The sequence below is a fragment of the Panthera onca genome, chromosome B4 (assembly GCF_046562875.1).
Source record: "Panthera onca isolate mPanOnc1 chromosome B4, mPanOnc1 haplotype 2, whole genome shotgun sequence".
NCBI lineage: Eukaryota > Metazoa > Chordata > Mammalia > Carnivora > Felidae > Panthera > Panthera onca.
In genome coordinates this window covers 69,660,356-69,685,456 of record NC_138345.1, presented here as the reverse complement: position 1 = coordinate 69,685,456, position 25,101 = coordinate 69,660,356, and the positions used below count along the sequence as shown (strand labels likewise).

The window sequence follows — 25,101 nt, the reverse complement described above, 5'->3', positions numbered from 1 at the left end:
GCTCCGCGCCGCCGGCTGCTCGCCCAGCGGGTCCTGCCCAGCTCGCCGCCCGCCCAGCCGCACGCACTCCCGGCCGCGCCGCCCCGCGCCCGCGCGCCCTCCGGAGCCGGGCACCGACCTCGCCGCTCGGGGCCGAGCCGGGGCGCGCGTGGGTGCGCGCCGAGCGGCCTGGATCCCGCCGCGGCGTCCGCGCTCCGCGTTTTCGCTCCCGCCGGGCCCCGGAGGCCGAGGGCGGGGTGCGCGGCGGCGCCGCGGCGCGGGGCTCCGGAGTCGGAGCGCACTCTGCCTGCAGCCCGCTGCGAGCGCCGCCTTCCGCGGCCGCCGCCGCCGCCGCCCGACAGCGCGCCCCGGAACATGCCCGCCGCGCGCCGCCTGCGCTGACTTCCCCGAGGGGCCCCGCGGCCGGCGCGGCGACTTGCCGGGCTCTCTGGATGGTTCGCTGGCTGCCCGCCCTCGCCCACCCCTGACGCCGCGGACCGCAGCACCGCAGACCTGCCGCGGCGCGGAGGACCGTCCAGCCGACCGCTCTCTGCCTCGCGCGGGGTGAGTGGCAGCCCGGCTCCCGCCGGCTCTGCAGAGGGGCTGCGGCGCGGCAGTAGGGGGCGAGCGCCGGACGGGAAGGGCTAGGCACCCAGGGGGTCACTGCGGGAGGTTGGGGGGGGGGGTGCTGTGCTGTGACATCCAGGCTGGGCCGGCAGAGCAGACAGCAAGGGAGAAGGGCATAATCTGCTTGTTGGGCTGTGTAGACGGTGAAAGCAGATACTAGGTTGCAGCACCGACAGGGCTTCAGATAGGCTGTCCGCATGGCTCCGGTTTGCTGCATCACTACCAACTCTTCCCCTGATTCTCTCCTACGTGGAAACCCGTTCAGTGGCCCCAGAGTCGGGGCGATGAGGGGCGCAGGGAGGCGAGGGTCCGTCGGCGTGTGTCCGCCGCTTGGGATCGCCTGTCACCTACTGGCGTCCGGAGGGAGGGTGATGATTCCCTCCCAAGGCTCTGCGGGAAGGGCTGGTTGCTTTTCGGCAGGGGTGCTTCGGCTCCCCCGCGCCCCCCACCCCCATCTTCGACAAAGGTATTTTCTGAAGGTAGCACGTCCCTGGAAAAGAATGGGAGCGTCTTCCTCCCTTTTCGGCAGAAAAAAAGTTGGAGAAACTGGGCATGTTAATTATTAGCAGGGCCGGGACTCGGGATGCAGCAGAAAGCTGTTAAAATTTCATTGCCCTCTAAGAAAAACAAACGACATCGCCAGTGACCATCGGCAGTGCCATATTATCTGGGGGGCCTTGGGGGTAATTGCCCACAGATTGTCTTCAGGAGCCTGAAGAACGACATACGGATGGCACCGCACTGAGTTCCAGCCTGCCTGAGGGCGATTCAGAGTCAGAACCCAAAGGTGTTCGATTGCTGATTTTCTAAAGAGTATGGGAGGCAAGTGCGGCCATGAACAAGGTGAAGAGCGCAGCCTGGGAACCTGCCTAAAAGGAAAAAAGCCCCTGGAAAGATGTGGCCTCTCCGGAGAGGTTCACATGCATCTGTGCTGTAAAAAGCATGCATGTGTATGTGACTTTTAGAATGGATTTGATGCAGGACGCTTTGTACCTAACAAAATCGAACGTGAGCATGCCTTACAGTTTCGTGTCCCTCTCTCTTCATTTTAATCAGCTGTGTGTGCAGCTGGTGTTACATAATTGACGTGCTTCACCCTCAGATTATTTTTTAATGTACTTTTGGAGGAAGGGGAACTTCTGCTCTCCCTTCAGACAAGCCCAAGGTGTAGACCAGCAAGGGTTGCTGGATGTTTGCCCTGGTCCGGCTCCAGATGTGTGAGCTCAGCTGTTGCCTGTCACTTAGGTGACAACTGGCCTTTTCCCACTAAGCCTTTGCTGTCTCCATTCTCCTCAGCAAAGTGTCAGTGTTCAGCCGCCTTCTATTATCAAGAGTGGACTGCAGCCCCTTGGGGAGGCGGCAGTCTTGTTTGACCATCCTCAACAATATGTGTTTTCAGACTCTAGGAAGGGGGGGAAATCCCATGACAGCAAGATAGATACATTTTGAATTGAGCACCAACTTAATCCAAAGATTCTGCTTTAATCAAGACAGCTCTGGAAGGATGACGCAATATTTGTCAAGCCTTTTTCCCTGGAACAATATTTACTCCCACCAAGGGATTTTAAACTTAAACAGCAGCCATTTATCTTGCTGTCTGGTGGGGCCTGGTTCGGGTTGCCTCCAGTGGGGTCCTAGCCTAGGTGGCTGGTTTGGCCTGGGACAGGAATCTGTCATTGTAACCCAGCTGGAGCCTGAAGAAAGCAAAATACAGCACCTGCTGGTACCAGGGGGGGGTTTCTAACTGCCATCAACTGGCCAGTCAGGAAACACAGAAGGAGATATTTTACAAGCCCTTCCAGAAATGTTTATACAGAGGATTTAAAGGTTAACAATGCATGTGTTCTACATATTAAAACTAAAGGTTCTGGAAACAAATGGACATTACCCACAGTTAAGACTCAGCACGCTTGCTGATGGACTCGAAAATCTGTTTTAATAAGTCATGGCTAACAATAGTGACTCATTCTTGTGAATAAATCTAGGAAGGAAGGAAAGAAGGAGGGAAGGGATGGATCAAGGGAGGGAGGGGAAGAGAGGAGGAAAGGAGGAGGGAAGAGCTGGATGGTACATAGAGGTAGCCATATTGATGTGAGCAAATGGGTTTAGTAAATTAATTTTTCCATCCTTAATTTGGTACTTACTGTTGATTTGTCACTGTGTGATCCTGTTGGTTTACAGGTTTTTTTTTTTTTTTAAGAAAAGTTATATATTTTACTAAAGTGACAGATTCAATCAGTTCTGCTAACAATACCAATGAAACTTAAAAAGTTTATCATGTTTTTATAATCAACTTCCATGGAACCACCATTTGTCTCTGTAATAAAGGAGATTGCAATGAGTCAGCTTTGGTCATGCAAATAAAATCTAATATCAGCTGGGAAGAAAAAAAAAAACCTTGTAGGGTTAATAGCTAAACTATTAAGTTTAGAGTCAGATGTGGGTAAAAGTCTGATTGCTACTAATATCCTCTCCTGTGATAATTCTGAAAAGACACAAAAGAAAAAGTTAAAATTTGAGGTTTCTTTAATGAAGGATTTGAAAAATTAAGCTGAAATCTAAGTTTTAAAAAGTGGCATTATAAAATAATTTTTCTAAAAACTTTGATAATTCCTTGAAAGCAAAACACAGAGTTGAATATTATGAGGGATGTTCAAATTATTCATGGAATGGAAGGAGAATCTTTAAAAATGACCTTCCAGTAATTAAGTAACTCTTAATGGCCTAAACCTGTAGTTTGTATTTTCCAATATTATGGGAAATGATTTTCAGAAAAAATTACCATTACCAGTATTCTAGTTAATTGCAGTCAGTTTTCTGGTTAAAGTAGTTCATAAAGAATAGATTTTTCCTTTTAAAGAAGGGAAGTAATTTAAAAAGTCAAAGTGATTCTCATCTGTGCATAGAAATGTTAAGGATGCCACTTGACCAGGATAGACTCCTTCCTGTTGGAAAGATAGCTCTCTCTCTCTTTTCCCCTCACTTTTTGTAAAATAATATCAATTGTTTAACTCTTATTAGTGTGAGAATATTCAATTTGCTTATAGCCACATGTAATTATTCCATAATAAAGAGGTGTTAAGAAAGTGAATGAATTGGATTTCTTGGTTGGTTGGTTGGTTGGTTGGTGTTTTAAGGGACCCTTACGGCTTTTTCTTTTGGTCACAGAACAAAGCATTTTCATTTTGTGCACTAACATCTTTGGAAGGCTGTCGTGAGAGCAAACACACTGGAAGAAGAAAGTCCAATAATCTAGGTGCCAAGTCCCGTATTGTTGCAGTTCCTCGAAACCTCGGGCAGCATGTGGGGCCAGCGCTCCAGAGCAGGGTACGGGGACAGAGATGGCACCCGGAACCACAGCAGTCCCCCCACTTCTGGACTTCACCATCTCCCATAGACACAAGTGTACCCCCTCAGCTCCCACCACCACCCCGTAACACAAGACCACACTCAGTTTGCAGCTGTGCTGAACTGAAGTCAAGGAGGGTAACTGCATGTGTGTTGGTGAAGGAACCCTTGGAGCAGTGGAAATGGGGGATCCAGCTAAGCCCATGTTTCCCTCATTCCCCTCTCTCCCGAAGGAGGGATGGTGGGAAGAGGCATACATTCCAAGTTGGAGCATGCTGATGTCATGACGCTTCTGGCGCGGAGATACGACAGAATAATCGGATCACTTCCCTGTGTGCCAGAATGACACGATTTTTCCAAGAACCAGTCCTGAGCCCGTGGTCCACTGGCACTATTTCCAGTTACTAGAGGGGATCAGACCTCTCAAAGAAAATGGAATAATTCCTCCTGTGTTTCTGTGTTGTTCACTTGTTTAGACTAAATTCCAAATGCATTTTGGTCACTTTTGAAGGGACCTCTCTAGGAACAAGAGTGATTGCCCATCCTGAAGGGATTAGACCTTTCCAGCTTCATTTCCTTATAAAGAGAGATTTTAAATTTAAAATACAAATAAAAATGTCAGCAAGGCGAATGCCAGCGTAAACGTTTTGAAACTTAAAGCTGTAAACTAGCAAACAGCTTTCATTTACCTTACCTAACTTTCCCCCAACCACACCCCCAACCCCCCACCCCCTATCCCCCATCCCCCCAACCCCTGTCCCACTTAACTTTACTTAACTTCCCACCCGCCTTCTGTAAGTTTGGTCCTAAGTGATCCCTCTGACCAATTAAACTGCAGTTGTATTTTTCTCACTGGTAGATTTGGGGTCAACTCTTGGGAGAGGTGCCTTTCATTTCTAGTGGATTGCACTTCAGGAAAAAAAAAAAGTTAGGGCTGTGTTATTTCAGTTGTTCTAGAACTGAAGTCATATACTTCTAAGAGTTTTGACCCAATTGCTGATTTATAGCATTCCCCAGCTTTTGCTTTGTGTATGCTTCTCTGTTTCCTTCTTTTCTCATTGGGTCTCTGGAAAGAAAGATTTGTCAATAATACAGTGGAAATATTGCAGTCAGATGCAGACCGGTAAGTAGACGACTCAGTGCAGTGTGCTCTCACTCAGCTGCCCTTCTTTTATCCGAGGCAGATCCCACAGCTCGCAATTATGGTCTTTGACTTTGGTAACAATTCTGTTTGAAATGTTTCCAATTACACACAATATTGGCGGCATGTAGCAGCTGCATGCCAAAAAGCATTTCGAAGCATGTTCCAAGAATCAGGCTGTGATTGCTTTTAATTTAAATAAAGGCTATTTGGTTTCCTGTGAAGTTTTTTATAACCACCTCCCCCCCCCCCCCATTTTTGTTGCCTTAAAAAAAAGTCTGATATAAAGTAGCCACCACTTAACAAGATACAATATTGGTCCTGGTTTGTAGGATGGCCCTTTGCTTTGAGCAAGCATAACTGAACTTTTCATTAAAGGAAATTTTAAAGAAACATTGTACAGTAGTTTGGATTTCCCCAAAGAATAAGAAGGGAAGAGGTTATCTGATCACATACTGTAAGTAGCTAATGTTTTCAGGTTTCCCAGCCCCTTTCTTCTTTAGCCAAATATCATTCTGATTATCTTTGTAGGGGCACCTGGGTGGCTCAGTCGGTTAAGCCTCTGACCGGTTCAGGTCATGATCTCTTCGTGAGCTTGAGCCTTGCACCGGGTTCTGTGCTGACAGTTAAGAGCCTGGAGCCTGCTTCAGATTCTGTGTCTCCCTCTCTCTCTGCCCTCCCCTGCTCCCACTCTGTCTGTCTCTCTCTCTCTCAAAATTAAATAAACATAAAAAAAAAAATCCCCTTGTGGGGAAACTTAAATTATCTTTTTAGGTCACTGGAGACTATTTGACATACTGTTTTCAGATTTTTCTATTTTACTTTTGTGAGCCCATGATCATGTGTTAAAAATACATTAAAAGAGTAGAGAGGTCAATAAGAATATTCTTTAAAGGAGTGGTGGGGGCGGTGGCGGTGGGGAGGCAGTGGGGGTGGGGGGGGGGGGGAGACCAGCAAATAATTCCACCATTCTGCAGCAACCAGGCCCTCCAGATCTGCCCCCTCTGTGGGGTTGAAATTTCTGAACACTGAAACCTTTTAAAACGGTAGTGGTTTCAATCTTTTAATAGCTACCAGATATACCTGACTTATTAAATCTGAAAATAAGAAAATATACACTCTCAGGACTTGGAGTGAAGCGATTGGTTATAGCACCCGGGCGGCGGGGGCGGGGAGGGTTCTGTTTCCAGGATAGTTTGTTGGCCCATTTGAAATGTAACACCTAGAGCTAGAGGGTATCCAATAACTGAGGTGCTAAGATGGTCCTTATTAAGGTGTTTTCACATAGGCTCTTTCAATCCTGGCAAAAACATCCTATAGAATATAGTGCTTCTTTGGGTTGAACAGTAGTTGACTTGCATAAATGCCAACATCTCTTCTGGCATTTTTGGAAATCTTCCATAGTGTAATAAATAGTGCTGTATAATCCAAATTTGTAAATGCCATGTTTCATGTAGCCCCTGTAGAGACAGCTGAAATTAACCCAGGCTGCTAGGAATCATTGAGATCCTGGAGGCTACTGCCTAAATCCAAGGTACTACCTTTAACGAACGATAGTGAAGGCGTTTGATACAATCTAGGAGAAAGTGTGAGGTTCGATTTCATATAGCAGTGTCTTGTGAAGAAGTGCCCTCCGACTGATGCTTAGACTTCTCCTTTATCCTTGAAACACTGTCTTGCAATTAACTTTAATTCTAAAAATTTCCTTTTTAGAGGAAATTTGCTCAGCTCGAGGTAAAATGAGGTTTATGTTGCTTTATCAGCTGAGCACCCCAGCCTGCCAGATACATGCCCCACCAGGGCCCATTGCTATAGTGACAAAGCCCACAGTAACCATGGTTGAAATAGAAAGTCTATTAAAACCCTTTTCTATATTGGCCATCTCCTCTGCCCTAGTTAAAATGCTGTCTTCTGGACACACACACACACACACACACACACACACAAATACAAGTGCATATATACCACTCTTTCAGTCTAAAAATAGTAAACTGATTTAAACCATGTTACAGTTTCACCAAAAGCATTTGCGCTTTTTTTTTTCCTTTTATCTCACTGATAAGCAAATAATATGGTAATCTCCTGAAGACACTCAGGACTTGTTAACCGTAATTGATATTGCCAACTATGTTATTTACATGCTTGGATAATCTAAGGTCCTTAGTTAGGATCTGAAAAAGAGCTAGTGTGGCATTTTGTTTTGTTTTAAAACATCACTTCCAAACAATTTAGGGAACGGTTAGATTTTATGTGCAAAGACTGCTTAGTGCTCCAGTGTTGAAACACTTATTCTAATGTGCGTCAAAAAAAAAAAGACGGCATTTTAAATTCTTCTGTGACTATGTAATAAGTGTGTTCGGAGCTTGGAGGATGTGCATGTTACATAATTTTTAGAAAGAGATAAAGTGAGGTCTGAAGTACCTTAGAGAATCACAGATGTTTCTTGTAAGAAAATCCATATGCTTCCTACAAATTTTGAACTGCTTTCTGATGCTTAGCCTTATTAATTGCAAGGATCACATGAATAATTTCATTGAGTTCCTTAGTTCTTATTTACGCGAGCCTTGAGAAAGGAGCTGAAGTGATAAATAACTTGCTCCCCTCACCTAATTCTAAAGTGCTTTGGCCCTTATGTTTTTGTGAATGTGAAGGGAGGGAATAAAATATACAGAGAAGATGTTTGTGTTTAGTTAACGTAATCATGTAAGTTTCCTTTGTGGGCCTTCTATAAGCTTAAACAGCTTGCCAGGCTAATAGCCAAAAACATGTCCTTAAGTACTGCCAAACATGTTAAAGGCAGACCAGTCTTTCTTCATATTGAGGTGTTAGAAATTTTTTTTTGACCTTCTGAATTTTAAGGAATAAACCAGAAAAATCACTCTCTTCTCCCCATCCTTATCTGTGAAACCCAAAATTATTATTCATTGCAGTGCTGACATGAGAAACTGATAGGAATAATGATATTTATTTGAGAATGTTTTAAACTAGCTTGACTTGGCTGTTTAAGGAGGAAGCAACCAGCTTGCTATGGTGTATGATGGGTCTTTTGCTATTTATATGTTTGTCTTGCCCGTTGACACTGGCTTTTTACTTTGGTTCAGTAACTTTTGGCAAGTACTGGTCAGTTTATCCTGTCTCTTCTTGAGCAGAGCTTCAAGAATAGTGCTAGGGTGCCTGGGTGGCTCATTCAGTTAAGCGTCCTATTTGGCTCAGGTCATGATTTCATAGTTCGTGGGTTTGAGCCCTGTGTCAGGTTCTGTGCTGACAGCTCAGAGCCTGGAGCCTGCTTCAGAAACTGTCTCTCTCTCTGTCCCTCCCTGGCTCACACTCTCTGTCTCTCAAAATAAATAAACATTAAAAAAAAAAAAAAGGAATAGACAATAGTGATGTGGTATAATAATGCAAAAAAGACAGCTTTTCTCCAGTCTCTTTCTGAAAATCAGGAAAATTAGACTGTAATATAGCTGTGTGATTTTGGGGAGGCCTCTCAACCTCTCTGGGCCTCAGTTTCCTCATATTTAAGTGAGGGAATTAGGCTGGATCAGTACATATTAACCAAAGGTTTGAATCATAAATGTCTTTGCAGCTTTTTCAAAATACAAATACACAAAGATTTTAAGGCAGGAGGTTTTGAGTGTGGTCTTGCACATTTAGCCTGAAAAGGGTTCGTAGGTAATTCGATGCGCAGCTGTGGTTAAGAGCTACTAAATCAGATGATCTCTAAGATTTCCTTCTAGTTCTAAAATTTTGTTTCTAATCCTACTAAGCTGAACTGCTTTTCTTTCCTTCTTTCCTTTCTCCCTCCTTCCTTCACCTCTATGTTTATTCCTCATGTTGCTGTCAAAAATTTATAGATACCGCGGTAGCCCAGTTTCAGGATGGTCTATGTTCTGCTCTCGTAAATACTACTGGTAATTAATGTGAGGGAGGGACCATGTCTGCTCACCATTGCATACCCAATGCCTACCTAACATGGCCTGGCACATGACAAATAGAGAGAGCCGAGAAAGTCAGGAAACTTTTTGAAAATGTAATATTACGTTCCAAAATAACATGCTCAATATGCTTTTTGTCAACATTCCAGATACCTTTCCAAATTAAAAACAATGGATATAATTGTTCATCTGAAAAACAACATGACAACTATATCATTTTCCTTCTGTTTCCAGACTTTTGGAATATCCCGTAGTGTATCGATTATTTTCGGGGGTCCAGATTAACAACTGCTCTTACTGCTTTAAATTCAGAAATACAGAGGGGCGCCTGGGTGGCTCAGTTGGTTAAGCTTCCGACTTCAGCTCAGGTCATGATCTCACGGTCCATGAGTTCGAGCCCTGCGTCAGGCTCTGGGCTGATGGCTCGGAGCCTGGAGCCTGCTTCCAATTCTGTGTCTCCCTCTCTCTCTGCCCCTCCCCCGTTCATGCTCTGTCTCTCTCTGTCCCAAAAATAAATAAACGTTAAAAAAAAAATAAATTCAGAAATACAGAAATAACAAGTGTCGGCAAGGATGTGGAGAAAAAGGAGTGGAGTGTAAATTAGCAGCCATTGTGGAAAACAGTATGGAGGTTCCTCAAAAAATTAAAAGTAGAAACACCATATAATCCAATAATTCTATTGGCTATTTATTTACCCAAAGAAAACAGAACACCACTTTGAAAAGACGCATGCACTCCTGTGTTTATTGCAGCACTATTTACAATGGCCAAGATATGGAAGCAACCTAAGTGTCCATCAATAGATGAATGGATAAGGAAGATGCGGTGTGAGTATGTATAATACATATAATGTATATACATATATAATATATATAATATAATTATATTATAATATAATGGAATATTACTGAGCCAAAGGATGAGATTGTTCCATTTATGACAACATGGATGGACCTAGAGGGTATTATGCTAGGTAAAATAAATCAGACTGAGAAAGACAAATACCATATGATTTTACTCATGTGGAATCTGAAAACAATAGATGAATAAGCAAACAAATCAGATCTCTAAGTAGAACAAGCTGATGGTTGCAAAATGGGTGAAGGGGAATAGAAGATACAGACTTCCAGTTCTTGAATGAATAAATCGCAAGAATAAAAGGCACAGCATAGGGAATGTAGTCAATGATATTATAATGGCGTTGTGTGGTAACAGACGGTAGCTACATTTGTGATAAGCGTGGCATAACATATACAAGTTGAATAACTAAGTTGTACACCTGAAACTAATGTAACATTGTAGGTCAGCTATACACAAATTCAAAAACAGTTTAATAAATAAGTAAACAATAAGAGGAAATTTAAAAAAATAATTTATTTTTAAAAAATAAATTCAGAGGCACTTCTGAAAAGTTATCTGGAGGTTGGGAAATAAAGGAGCAGATAATTTAAAGTGTAATTAACCTACTGATAAAAAATAGTTTATCTTATGAAAAACACTAAGTGTCCTTACCTTTTGGTGCCTGTATGTGTTGAATGAATGAATGAATGAATGTGCAGTTTTCTGTGGTCATTCTAATGTGTATCAGTTTGAGAAACATAACCCAACCATAATTGCTATAAAGGTTTCAGAGCTCATCTAACAAACTTACAACTTCATTACAATTTTAAATCTCATTTTATTACATTTTAATTATGGTCATTTTAATTACAAAGGTCAAAATTCTTCAATAGATTTTTACCAATATAGTGTCTTTTTATTATTATTTATTTATTTAGAGAGAAGGAGCAGGGAAGAGGGGCAGAGGAAGAGAGAGAATCTTTTTTTTTTTTTTTTTAAATGTTCATTTATTTTGAGAGAAAGAGAGTGCAGGGGAGGGGCAGAGGGAAGGGGATCTGACGCAGGCTCTGAGCTGACAACAGGGAGCCCAGTGTGGGGCTCAAACTCACAAACCTTGAGATCATGACCTGAGCCAAAGTCAGAGGCTCAACCAACTGAGCCACTCAGGTGCCCCTGCCAATACAATGTCTTAATAAAGTGTGTGTCTGATTAAGCCCTTCATCCTTTTCAACAACAGAAATGGCAATTCCTATTTTTTTTTATTAGTGTAGTAAGCTAGCTAATTATAACTATTTTTTTATGGCCAGCAATTATTTTCATTCTTTTACAGACATGAATGCATATCATATATTTCATAACATATGAAGTGCTTTAAAACTGTCCAGATCCATATTATACAGAGGCTCATATCCAAAATGTATATATATTTCTTGTTATAGATAAATCAGAGTCTTAATAAAATATGATAAGTATGCTCTCAGTTTTTCTCAAATAACTGTGATGCATCTGAAAGTTTTATTTTCAAACATTGAAAAATTCTTGGTTACATAGTTTTATGGAAATTGATTAAAAGAGTTTATGAGCCATTTTGTTTCTTTGCTTTTTCTTATTTGGTCTTTGAAAATGGATTATTTCCTATCATTATCCATTATTACCCTTGCTGTAGAATAGCAAGTAAATTAAAAAAAAATCCGTCATTATCACTACTCGCTGTGCCTATATAGTATAGACAAATAAACAAAAAAGGAAATTTATACTTACATAGCTTACTTATTTTGTTGTTGTTGTTGTTGTTGTTATACATTGCTGTTATATGTTGCCGTTTTTGTGGGTGGGGTTTTGTTTTATTTGTAATTAAAAGAAGGACCTTAAAAACACACCATTCTAAAAGCTGGATAACTGTCCAGTTTCCTTTGACCTTTCACTGTATATAGGATGACCAGTAGCAAAATCAGCTAACCTCAGCTCAGTTTTTCCTACTAGATGTCCATTGCCAAGTCAAATAATCAGGACATTAGAGTGGAAATTTCTACCTGAATTAATCTACTTGTGTTGTTTGCACAATGTAACTGGAAAACTCTCTCTCTTAGCCATTATATGAAGAGATACTCTAAGGCATTTTAGTCAGGAAAAAGATTAAGTTGTAGCTAAACAGGGTTTAAGGATCATTGGAGATAAATTGAGAGCTGGTTCAAAGTATTGTATAAAGCTTTATTATTTGTAAGTTTCACTTTTTTCTGACAGTTCACAGCTAATCTCCTTGTTTGACTAGACTTGACAAACTAATATAAAAGGACAAGTTTAGGTTTGTCCAGGTGGGATCATAGCTCACTGCATCTTTTCAGGTCTCTGCTCAAAAGTCATCTGTTACAGGGGAAGCTTTCCCTAATCACCCTGTATACAATGGCAGCACCCTTGCCTGCCCCGGACATTACCCAGCACTCCTGAGACCGCTCAACCTGCTGACTTTTCTCCATAGCACTTATCACTATCAGACAGATACTTAGTTATTATAGCTGTCTGTTCCATGAAGTAGTCTCTATGCTGTCTCCTGCTTTATCCTCAATCTTAGAGGCACATAGAATGTGCTTAATAAACACCTGCAGAATGAATGACTGCAAAAAGATAGGGAGTTGTCTGCGCTTCAAATTGGGGCACCTCCTCCCCAATCTAACAGTATGTATTGCTGGGCGAGTTAGAGAGTTTTATGCTTATGTTCTTATTTTATAGTAAAGTTAGCAAATGGCTACCCTCATTTTACCGGATAAGCATTTGTGGACCACTTTAATGTTATATATAAAATAAAGACAAAGAGAACTCAGTATTTTGTTTTTATCCGAGTGTGAATTTTCAGAACAAAGATTTTTCTAGGTGTTGTTTGGTTTTGTATGGGCATTTTGTTTTGTTTTGTTTTTGCAGCTCAAGTAAGGTTTCTGAGCTGTTTCCTTCCTTGTCTGAATAAAGCCAGAGGAACATGATAAGAATATGAAGGAAAAGACTGACAGAGTACCCCTCCTCCCCTCCCCTCTACCACAAAGTGACCAGTGAAATGTAATCAAATAGCAGATGGATTGTATTAATAGAAGATTGAATATTCACAGCAGGGAAGCTATGTGACTTACCTCTTCATAATGTATCCAAGCTACTCTGTAACCTTTACCAAAAATAGAGGCAGTATCTTGAGACAGACTTGTGCTGTTGCCTTGTATGTTAAAACAAGGGTAACAGTGGGCCATCTTTCACTCAAGAAATCATCTGACTTAAATTCCAGAGGTGAAAAGCTAATCCTCTAAGTGATTTCAACTAGCTTACTAGGAAACCTAGTTGCTTAAAATTATTATTTTAATGTCTCAGGTTCCAGGGCTAAATGGGCATTGGGTCAGCTCTCCTGTTAAGGAGCTGAACCCACTTATTTGTCCAGAAATTACATCTTTTGACTGGGGTGGGGGGTGGGGTCTTTACTACTAATAAGACTAATACCTCCAACATACACAAAGCCTTGCAAATTCATTTACCTTTACTGCATCTTTGTGTGGAGGTTTAACTGAGATTTTCCCAATTTACTGTTGAAGAAGCTGCCTGTTAGTTCAAGATGCACCTTCTTACGGAGCTTTGGTTTGGCAGATCCTAAATAAATGAATGTTTGTAGTTCAGTTTGTGGAAAGAAAGAAGAAAAAAGCAAGAGGGAAAATAAGCAAGCACTTGAGACTTCTACAAAATTGTTTGATGATGTTTTATTGTTTTGTAAATATTGATGTTTACATTCGTTCTATATTAAATGCTTTTAGATAATTACAGCCTCTCCTTTAAAACAATTTTTTTTAATGTTTATTTTTGAGAGAGACAGAGTATGAGCAGTGGAGGGGCAGAGAGAGAGAGAGGGACACACAGAATCCCAAGCAGGCTCCAGGCTCCAGGCTCCAAGCTGTCAGCACAGAGCCCAACACGGGGCTCCAACCCACTAACCATGAGATCATGACTTTAGCTGAAGTCATGACTTTAGCTCAACTGCCTGGGCCACCCAGGTGTCCCAATTACAGCCTCTTCTATCACTAACTTGCATGTGATCTTGGATAAGTCACTTAATTTTCTGGACTTCTTATCCGCTCTTTGTCTTGGTTTCCTCAATTATAAAAGGAGGGTCCTGATGACCTTTTAGGCTCAAAATTTCTGAATTCTAAAATACTGAATTTGGAGGCTGCAACTTCAGGGAGGATTGGTAATAAATAGGAGCTGATTTTTTTAAATCATTAATTATCACTACCTAAGTCTCAGGCTAGAATTATTTAATAGTGAACTCAAAATTATTCATTTTAGCCAGGTGAGACTTTAAAACATGGTTTCTTTATTCATGATTCAGTGTGGCCAGTTCAGCATTCAACAATAGCTATGTTTTAAAGACCTAAGAGAAATTATACACTTCCCCTTACCAAAATTTTGGTTTAATAGGTTACATTATAGTTTAATATGAGGAGCTTAAAACTATAGTAATATTAAGAGCAAATCGTTAATCTGACATAGTTACAACAATGGCATTCTTATGTTCATACTAAAAATTAGAAATGTGTATACTGTGTTTGTGCATGGGAAATGTGGAAAACTTAGAAAGTAGAACGCAAAAGCAGTATGTTCACTTTCTTTTGTAATCACATTGTGATTATAACTTTGTTTAACCTGTGTGTGTCCATCGACCAAATTGGAACTAATTTGGGGAAGTGTAGAGAGGCTGGAAAATAAAAACAGCCCAGTTTAGTTGCATTCCTAATATTTTTGAAACTGTAGTAATATTCTTATCTCCCCCACTCCCCAAATAAAAGCTAGTGAAAAATATGCAGTACAGTGGTGAAACTCTTTCTGTATTAACCTGAAACACCACATGTTGGCGTATGTCGCCTTACCTGCTGGCCTGGGTGTTCGTTTTTATAGCACTGTGATTAATTAACTCTGTAACTTTTAACCAAATTCTTAGGGCCTTGGATCACATTCACGTTCTAATTAGGCTGAACCCAAAGTTACAAATGGCCCACCGGGAAGTCCTATAACCATCTGTGTTATATCTAAGAAGATGGAGTTTATGAATTGTTCAGATGAACATAGCAATGAGCCGTGGCACATCTCCTGGCAGATTCATAAATGACTATGAAGTGCTGTTCTAATAGGAAGGACTATCTATATAAATGTGACATTAATAATCACCAGTTTGAATCTGGGTCACTCGAGCCATGACTCAAAGATCAAACGCTATCAGCTGGTAATGAGTGTGTGAAAGGGCTGCAGGAAGGCATTCCATTTCTTAATGACACCTTTGTGGGCCTTCTCAGCAGACTGTTAGAGGGTGGGCCAGAAATAAAGTCACGTATGCCCTCGGTTGGGAGGCTGGCCCTCCAGGTTACAGCTGGCACACTTTTGCAGAGATGTTTTGGGAATAGTTCACAGTGGTTTCTGCTGCTCTGGCTCCTTAAGCGGATATACAGAAACTTTCATCTTTTGCCTCTTTCCCTGACCATTTATTTGCTTCAGAGTGATGGTAGTAGCTCTTTTTTCATAGTCTCTGTCTTTCCTTTTTCTTTTCTATGCTCTGAAAATAAAGAGAGATGGCACTTACAAATGCATGTTAATCATTGAATGCTAAACTTCCCCACTTTTTTTTCAATTCAGGGACATCATTTTAATTTCAACACACCATTATTGAGCCCTGTGGTGAGCTGGGCTCTGTGCTAGGCTCTGGAAATACAAACATTGTGTAGGAGTGGTTTCTTGTCTTTAAAGACCTCGCGGTTGTGTAGGGAAGGAAGGCATTGCAGTGCTTCCTTGTGAAACATCCTTGTGGTGGAGGCAGGAATAGAGAATCGTACTAGATGTAGTAGTGGCACAGAGGCAAAGGCAGAAGTCCTCATCAAGGAAGGCTTCAGAGAGGGGGACACGGTTGAGCTGGATGCTAATGACTGCACAGGAGTTGGCCGTGGCATTCGAACTGGAGAATGACTCATCCTGGGCAGAAGCAAAAGTGTGTGCAAAGGCAGGAAAATGAGACAAGCATGGAACTCTGAATTGCAAGTCTTTCTGTTTGGCTCTAAGACTAATTACGCTCTTGCTCGTGCACTTCTTGCCACCTGTATAAAATCTCAATCAGAAACTAGATCTAAATTTTGACAACTTTCATTGCGATCCTTTCTTCTCTGTCACTGACTTGGAGCTTCTGAATGAAAGCTCTCTATTCTCCTTAAATGGTGCATTTACCTGGGCCAGTCTACCAACTATTTATACTGTGCCTTTTCATTGTTATGTTGGTACGATCTAAATTTATTTGCTCTTCAGTTTCACCGCCAGGTTTCAATTTCAGCCTCAAGTGTTTAGACAACATTATGTAATGAGTGTTATACTTTTATGACATTTACTTTAAGTACTGTAAGAACTTTCCTTGAAAGCTAATGGTTGGGGGGGAAAAAGAACCCTGAATGTCACCAAGTGGCCTCCAGATGTGTTTTATTGTGTTGGTATCTCTGTTTTGTTTTCAGGAAAACTTTTTTTTTAAGCTTAAAAAACCTTACCAAGCAGAAATAGCAGACAATAGACTCATAGGAGATGAACTATTTTCTTCATTTCCTGATTGTTTTCTTGAAGTCCTATTTTAAAATCTCTGATTCAGCTGGGGGAAAAAAACATCACAATATAAAGTACTGTACTTTTAAAAGCAAATCATGCATGTTCATGTTTCAGAGATAAACTCACAGGTTGGAAGATTCTGCTGTGTTTCAATATGTGGTTCTTCAATATGGTGACATAAAAATTGTGATTTAACATATTTTAGAATTTCTGCCATCTAATTGTTAATCAGTATGTTTTCAGGAAGTCTGGCATGTGATAAATATTTTGTAGCATATGCGGCTGAACATGCCAATTTCAAAGGGCTTTACAAGCTTTAATTAATTTTCACAACAGCCAGACGCACCCCGCTTTATTGATGGGAAATCCACAGACAGTGGAGTTGAGAGTGTTGCCTCGATTCCCCCAGCAAACTGCTTTTCAAAGTTTGCTTTTTTGTTTTTGTTTTTGTTTTTGTTTTTTTATAGCTGAACACTTTCTCAAACATAAGATCATCTGGAACTCCAGTATGTAAAGTAGGACTGCTCTTGTTGGGGGTAGAGAAGGGGTTCATCACAGGGCTTCCAGATTTATCAAAATGAGAAAACACATAAGATGCCTGGCTAATTTGCATTTCAGATAAACAATGAGTTTTAGTGTGAGTGTGTCCCAAATATTGCATGTCCCTAAAGCAATTATTGGTGGTTTATCTGAAATACAAATTTAACTGGGCATCCTGTATTTTACCTGGCAACTCACGGTCCACAGTGTCAGTCTCCCTGTCTCCTCCCCAGCCAGGTGGGGGTCCTGGTTCCTTGAACACAGTTTGAAAAAATCTATACCGATGCTGAGAGAGAATGAATAATATGTTCCCCTTCTCAGTCCAAATTTAGAGAATAGTATCACTCTGAAGGCTATCTTAAAGAATCTCCATGATCATGCCTCTCTTGCTGCACATGATAATTGTAAAGATAACTTCCTTTGCATTGCCTTTCTTATTTTTTAGGATAAAATAGTTTCCCAGTCTTTGGGAGCAATGCCTTCTGTTTGTAGAAGTCAGCAATTTAACTCACATGAGTGAGGAGAATTCATGGTTTAATCAGAATTGCAGGTCGTCCAAATAGAGTCTATAAACAGAGAAATGGGTGGGAGCTCTTGGGAGTGATTCTAAAGCAACCCAAGGGGAGAAGTGTCTCGAATGGGTTTATCCTTGTCTTTTGGTTGATGTGTATATATTTGGTGGTCCTGGCTTGATGACAGTATCCATTAAGGTAATTCAGTCATTTTGCCTAAGTATTGTACAGTAGCCCTAGTGTATTACTTATGTTTCTCAAGTGGGCTACTCCACAGGATATTTTTATTTCTTCAACCGTTATATTTCTCAGTGTAACCGAGTATAGTCTGATTAATGATCAGAAGCCACTAACTTTGTTTAGGGTGAAACAGTCCTCCAATGCCCAAGCGGCTCCCCGGAGGACCCTGTGCTGGATCTGTGGAACTTGGATACTTTGGGTGTGATGCCCTGCAAGGGTGTCCTCTTGACTCTAGGTATGTGTTTTGTGTTTGCAAAATGTAAGTAGTAGTGTATTTCTTGGTGGTTAGATTAGGAATGGGTATGATTTTTTTCCTTTGTCCCTTTTTCAATTTTTCCGAAATTTGTGCTGTGAGTGTGTTACTTTTAGAAATAAGAAAAACAGGGGTGCCTGGGTGGCTCAGTCGGTTAAGTGTCTGACTCTTGATCTCGGCTCAGGTCATGATCGCTCAATTTGTGGGATGGACCCCCATGTCGGGCTCTGTGCTGACAGTGTGGAGCCTGCTTGGTATTCTCTCTCTCCCTCAAAATAAATAAATAAACTTAAAAAAAAGAAAAATAAGAAAAATAAGAGTTAGTGATATAGTTTAATATTCCTCAAAGGAAAAAAAAAAAAAGCCCTATCATGAATAGTATTTCTCTGTTTAAATGTTCCAAAGTATAGATGAAGATCATCTGGTTTACAGATAATAATTTTTAAAAAATTCGTAAATGCTTCTCTATTTTGAAAGTTAATTGTAATGTAAAATCTACCCTAATTGTTTACACTTAAAATTTATCTCTCATTCATTCATTCATTCATTCATTCAACTAATACTGAAAAAACGTAATAATAGACATAATTCCTATACATCACAAGAAAGGGGGTGATGGAAGGAAGGAAAGGGGAAGAAGCATCCATTGCATCCTTTCTTATGTAACAGAACTGCACTGGGGAAGGCACTCGGACAGGCATACCTAAAATAAGGAGAAAAGATGATTAGCCTCAATTAGCAAGTGAGCTCTCTGCCTATCAGTGACTTTCATGAAGCTGTGTGTCACCATCAGAACCCAAAGGCCCAGGTCATCCAAGGGACTGTTAGGTGCTCATGTTCTTGTACCATAAACACAAGCTTCCCTCCTGGGAGCTGGATCTGGAAAGCCGTCAGAATCCCTGCTTCTTTCCCAACCCAAGGCCTGGGGTCTGGAAGTTCACCTGCTTCTCCCTGCTGGCTTCACATACAGGCTGAGTTTGTGCTTGGATGCCTCACCCTCCCCTAGGCTGGTTTCAGGGATTCGTTTTAAATCAACTATGTAGTATAAGCTATGGGACATTTTCTTTTCTTCTATTAGCTTCTTTTTGAATTCTCTTGGAAGAAGAAGTAACCTGTAATTTTATTCTTAGAATACCACTTCATAACATCCCTTTTGCTGGTGTTATTTTGACTCTGAAACCTATACCAAATCTATAATATGGAAAAGCCCAAAATATTTATAGTTTTTCTTTTATGATATTAACACATGTGAAAATTTAGCTATTCATTTACGTTTACCTCCTTTCACAGTCAAAGAGGCTACATTTTTCTCTACATTGCCTCAGTGGCCAGAGGAAGGTGGAATTCAACAGGCTGAGGAGACTTGCATGATAAAGGCTAGGAAATTAAAGGTTTTTTATTTGCTAAAACAACCTTTGGGGTCCAGGTTAAATTCACACAAGCTATTGCATTTAAATTAAGCTAAGTTATTGTTGATATTAGTATGTAAATGTTTGTGAAAATCATCTCCCAAATATACAAGTTACTTTAAAATAAAGCTAAATAGTTTTTCTTTATTTTGACTATATATGTTAAAGTTTACATAATAATTTTCAAGAACTTACTGAATATGGCATTTTTTATTTGTTAAGATGCACATTTGGATTTTGAAATCCACTGAAATAAATATAAAAATTTTTAAGTTTTTTAACCTTTCATCTGTCTCATGCATAAGCTAGGTGTTTTCTAGAGGAGAGATACGAGTGCCATTCAGAATTGCCTAATACTGCGTCTGTGACTTGTTGAAATCAAATAAATATCTTGATCAGTTGAGCTGCCAGATGGAATTTTATCTAAACTAGTACAGCTTCTTTCATACGTTAGGACTCCGGTGAATTTTATCACAAAGTCATTTCATACTCCATTTGGAAGGCAGCCACTTAAGCATGGAACATGACAATTGTTTAACAGTGCAGAGTAAAAGTTAAATAATTTATGACTCATGGAAGGGAACTGTATCCAATTGAAACTTCCATGGTAATTCAGGTAGGTGGACATAACCACCCAGGTGTCTTGGAACTATTCCAATTTGAACTGGCTAATGAGCTCATAAGGCTGAGGCCTCCTTTGCTGTGCCTCCCTTGTTAATTTACTTGTCCATTAGCTCAGTGCCACCTAACATCTTGCTGGGACATTGATTTTACATTGAATCACAAAGGAATGCCTTGGGTCACCCAGTGAGTATCTAGTCTATAGCAGGTGCCTCTGAGGGACTCTGATTTCAGAATCTGTGCCGTTCAGCTGGCTGATGATACAGTCTTTCATCTGTACTAGCCAGAGCAGAATTTCTAATGCCACACTGCTCATCTTAAACATGAACCTCGGTAGAGTGATATGTTCCCATTACTGATCCATCTGTTCCAGGGATTACCTCAGCACAAAGGGTTAATTTGTCTTGTTTGGGGGGTCATGTTTAATTGCATAGGTCAGCAAAGGATGATAAATGACTGCCTTTTAATTTCAAGTCTATGCCTTACTTTTTCTCCAAGACAGCGATCAGTTTCTTTAATCGGCACAGCTGTTACCATAGAATGAAGTATAGGCTGAAAAAGGTTACCTCTATTGAAAACCCAAGTTAACCAGTCCAGAAAGTTAACTGTAGAATATCCTTAAACTGAAAGCCTCCCACATCCAACAGGAAGAAAGGAGGCACTAGATGGCAGTCTTAAACTTGAAATGACCTTTCCTCTCTTAAAACAAATGCATTGCTTGAAAGCAGTTACCTGTCTTTTAAATGAATTTGGATTTGAACTCCATTTTATAAAACTTGCAAATCTAAGGGCATTATGAAATTTAGTGTCACATTATAGAATTTTGTTTTTTAAATGAAAAACAATATATTAAAGGCCCATTGCTGAACTGATATATTGACTGAGTTTTTTTAATGCCTGTTTCAACTTTACATTTTAAAATGCTGTCAGAAAGCTTTTATAGACCTTAAAAGCTAGGAAAAAAAATGTTCAAAGGGTGGAAAATTATGCAGCTGTTAAAAATAAAGGTACAAAAGTATAAAGTTGTATGAACAGATATTCAGGGTATATTGAAGTGGAAAAGCAGATGATAAAATAGTAAAGTAGGATGTGCTCACTCTTGGGGAGAGAAAAGTGAATACTCATTTGTGTTAGTGTTTGTATGTCTGTGTTTGTCTCTAAGATGAGGTTATGGATTTTTCTTTTTGCTTACTATTTTTCTACCAAAGACCGTATTTTTTTCTGGAGTGCAACAGAATTCTTTTAATGCACACAGTAGAGGGGTGCATGGATAACTCAGGCAGTTAAGTGTCTGACTTTGGCTCCAGTCATGATCTACAGTTTGTGGGTTCGAGCCCTGCATCGGGCTCTGTGCTGGCAGCTTGGAGCCTCAAGCCTGCTTCAGATTCTGTGTCTCCTTCTCTCTCTGCCCCTCCTCCACTGGTGCTCTGTCTCTCTCAAAAATAAATAAACATTTTAAAAAATGCACGCAATAGAGTAAAATTGCCTTCCTGATCTAAAATGAACTTCTTGAGGATACTCAGTGTCACTTCATTTTTCCATCAAGTAGATTTGCCACCCTACCTTGTATACATTAGTATTTACCTGTGGGATTTTTGTCATTTATAATAATGCAGAAAGTGTTCATCATGTGCCAAAGTATAGCAAAAATGATACTGTACATTGTAGCAAATTGTGTACAGATCTCAAAGATGATTTGTGTGTTTAATTTCTTTTTCTTTAGTTTCATCTTCAGGTGGATGCTTATTGGGCCAGATTCATCCACAGTGAACCTTTATTACACACCAAAGACGTACAAATCACATATTATCAGATGTTATAAATACTGGGTTGTAGGATGGAGAAGATGAAGGTTTGCAGGGGTTATCGCGAATTTCTCTTTGCACTCTTCCTCATCCCCATGTGTGTTCGTGTGTGTGTGCGCGTGGTTAAAGAGGAAGGCATTTCCACCTAAAGATGGTAACCCTTACACTTCTGACCTTCAGTCTTGGACCTTGATGTCATCTGGGAGTTAATGTTCCCTTATAAGGTGGGGAAAAGTACGATAGAAAAATTACTGAAATACCTTTTACATTAGCGACAACAATACACCAACATTTTAACTCCATTTTGGAAGTAACCCAGAAACAGTCTGGCAAGACTGAAATTTTCGATACCAGGTTATACCCTAATAGCTTTTGTAATGAAAGCTCAAAAAGTACAGTTCTATTAAGAAGGGGTCAGTGTAGACTTTTGGGGGACATTGGAGATTGTTACAGAGTGTATCCTGCCCTTAACAGAATTCCTGGCACAGAATATGTATTCAGTACGTATTTGTCTGTCAACTGATTGGTTTCGTCAGGAACGTTTGTAGTATACAATAGATCATGTGGATTGATGATCTCTGTATCCTAAATGTAAAAAGTTTTAGAGAAGAGCATTAGCAAGGTTTAAATCCTCTGAACATTTTGTTAAGGTATGTTGATGCCCCATGAGGCCAGTTAATTCCACTGCACACAATTATTTTAAATAGTAATCATCTTTGCCCCTCATATACAGAATTGGACTAAGTAAGGAGGTTAGCTAACCCTTTGGCAAAGATGGCAGGTGAATTCATCCAATTCACTCAGCCTCAGGTCTCCATTACAGCACAGAACACATATTCATCTCTTTATATTTTATGTTCTGCATCCTGAAATTTGAAGTCCTTAAAGAAAACAATTGTGTATTATTCGTGTTTCTTTTTCATTGTTGTTTCAAATCATGTTTCCATTTTTAAAATAAAGCATTTGGGGACACCTGGGTGGCTCAGTCAGTTAAGTGTCTGACTGGGGCTCAGGTCGTGATCTCATGGTTTGTGAGCTCGAGCCCCGTGTCTGGCTCTGTGCTGACAGCCCAGAGCCTGGAGCCTGCTTCTGACTCTGTGTCTGCCTCTCCCTCTGCCCCTCCCCTGCTCGCACTCTGTGTCTGTCTCTCTCAAAAATAGATAAACATTAAAAAAAAATTTTTTTTTAAGCATATAATAGGACTCAAAAATTTTTTTTTACTTGATGAGTAAATAAATGCTTTTCAAATGAAAAGCCAAGTTTGGGACACCAGATCCTGATAACTGTATCAACGCCAGTGGGAGTCACTGTCTAGTTCTTCATCTTTGGTGCCTGGGTTTGATGAATGGAGAGACAGACACAGAGAGGGAAGGTCTTAACTCTAAAACTTCAGAGTTGAAGACTGCTTTTACACACATTCTTATTTGATCCTGGTAACAAACTGTGGGTTAGCTGTCTAATTTTATAAAGAAGCAGATTCCAAGTGGTTGAGAGAATCTTACTCGGCTCGTACGTGTTAGCACCAGACTAGAATCCAGGTCATCTTATAGGAGTCAGTACAGTGAGCCCCAGTTGGCTGGAGGTCAGCCTTAGAGCCCTCAGGCTAAGACACCTGTCAGACAGCTGCCTCCCCCCTCCAGCCGCTCTGTCTGCCATTGTCCATCCTCCGGTCTTCTCCACCATCTGTGTCTATCCTTCTAGGTTAGTAGCCTCAAAACTACCTAGTTAATCAAACTAGAAACTTGTAAGTTACCCAGACTGCTTGTCTTGTTCACATTCATTCAGGGACAAGTCCCATCTAATTTGCCTCCTGGACATTTCTGGGACCAGCCGTCCTCTTGTTTCCAAGGTTTTATCTTTTGTCTTAGTTCACTAATCCACCATGCAGGCTTTGGGCCTCCAGTCTTGCCCCCTTCACATTGCAAAGTGATGTATCTAAAATGAAGATCTGAAGGCACCTGGGTGGCTCAGTCGGTTGAGCGCCTGACGCTTGATTTCGGCTCAGGTCATGATGGTTGTGAGTTTGAGCCCCGCGTTGGGCTTTGAGCCGAATATGGAGCTTGCTTGGCTCTCAATCAATCTCTCTCTCTCTCTCTCTCTCTCTCTCTCTCTCCCTCTCTCTCAAAATAAGTAAATATTTAAGTAAATAAAGTGAAAATCTGATTTTGCTGTACTTTGTTCAAACTGTGCCCTCCATGGCCTGGCTCTCGCGTACCTCTTCCCATGTCTCTCCCGGTCTCTCCCTTGCCTTTAACCATCCATAAGACGGGCTGGGTTAGAGTGTCCCCATATCTTGCTTTAGTTGTCTCTTTCCAGAGTAGAGCTACAGTCTTCCTTCCTCTCCCCCAACACCCTGTCCCTTATTCTGGCCCATTTTTGGTGAATACAGTCATAGAATCAGCCTTCAAAGCCTGAGACTTGGACATAAAAATCTCCACAGAGGGTAGTTGTAGCTCATCCATGAGTTCCTATAGCCCAGTCCTTCTCCAGCACCACCCGCTCACCAGCCTCTGGGATCCTGAAATCAGCACTGGTTTAAAAAGAAACAAAACAAAACGAAACAAAAAATACCCTGAGGAAACTGGCTATGGGTGAAAAGCAATTAGCAAAAAACAAGCAGATGCGAGCAGATATACACAACACATGGACAAAAACCACAGAATCTGGCTGCTTTGGTTGCTGGGGGCAGTGGACCCCTAACAAAGGCTGCCTTTGGGTTTACCTCTTCCCTGCCCCTGTGTCAAGAACCCCCATCGTGTATTCTGTGCTGCTTTCTTCAGTGTCTGTTTATCATAGTCTTTCTGACATTTGGAAAAGCACCACTTTGGTGGGGCAGGGTGTTGAGGTGGGACAGTTGCTTACCATGTCCTTGCTCTACCCCTCCCTTCTAGATAGAAGTATTTCCTGAAGTTTCTTGATTCTTAAGGAGACCCCAAACCTTTTCTTCCACCCACTGCTCTCCCCTGTCTTCAACTTGCCTAACTGATTAGTTTCAAAGAACCCAGTTTAAAACTCTCATTGTTGGGGCACCGGGTGGCTCAGTCGGTTGAGTGTCCAACTTCACCTCAGGTCATGATCTCACGGTTCGTGGGTTCAAGCCCCATGTTGGGCTCTGTGCTGACAGCTCAGAGCCTGCAGCCTCCTTGAGATTCTGTGTCTCCCTCTCTCTCTGCCCCTCCCCCACTCATGTGCTCGTGTGTGCCTGCTCTGTTTCTTTCTCTCAAAAATAAACATTAAAAAAATAA

At 41.0% G+C, this 25,101-nt stretch overlaps 1 protein-coding gene across 2 annotated transcripts in view; it reads left to right on the top strand.

Annotated features, from left to right (window-relative positions):
* The first annotated feature begins 429 nt into the window (after positions 1 to 429).
* The window catches only part of PRICKLE1 (prickle planar cell polarity protein 1), a 112,112-nt gene continuing 87,440 nt past the window's right edge, over positions 430 to 25,101 (top strand). Inside the window, exon 1 of one of the 2 annotated variants that reach the window (XM_078449935.2) lies at positions 430 to 543. The gene's annotated coding sequence lies outside the window, so the exon portion shown is untranslated. The remainder of the gene's footprint in view (positions 544 to 25,101) is intronic. The other variant, XM_060657895.3, reaches the window with a different exon arrangement.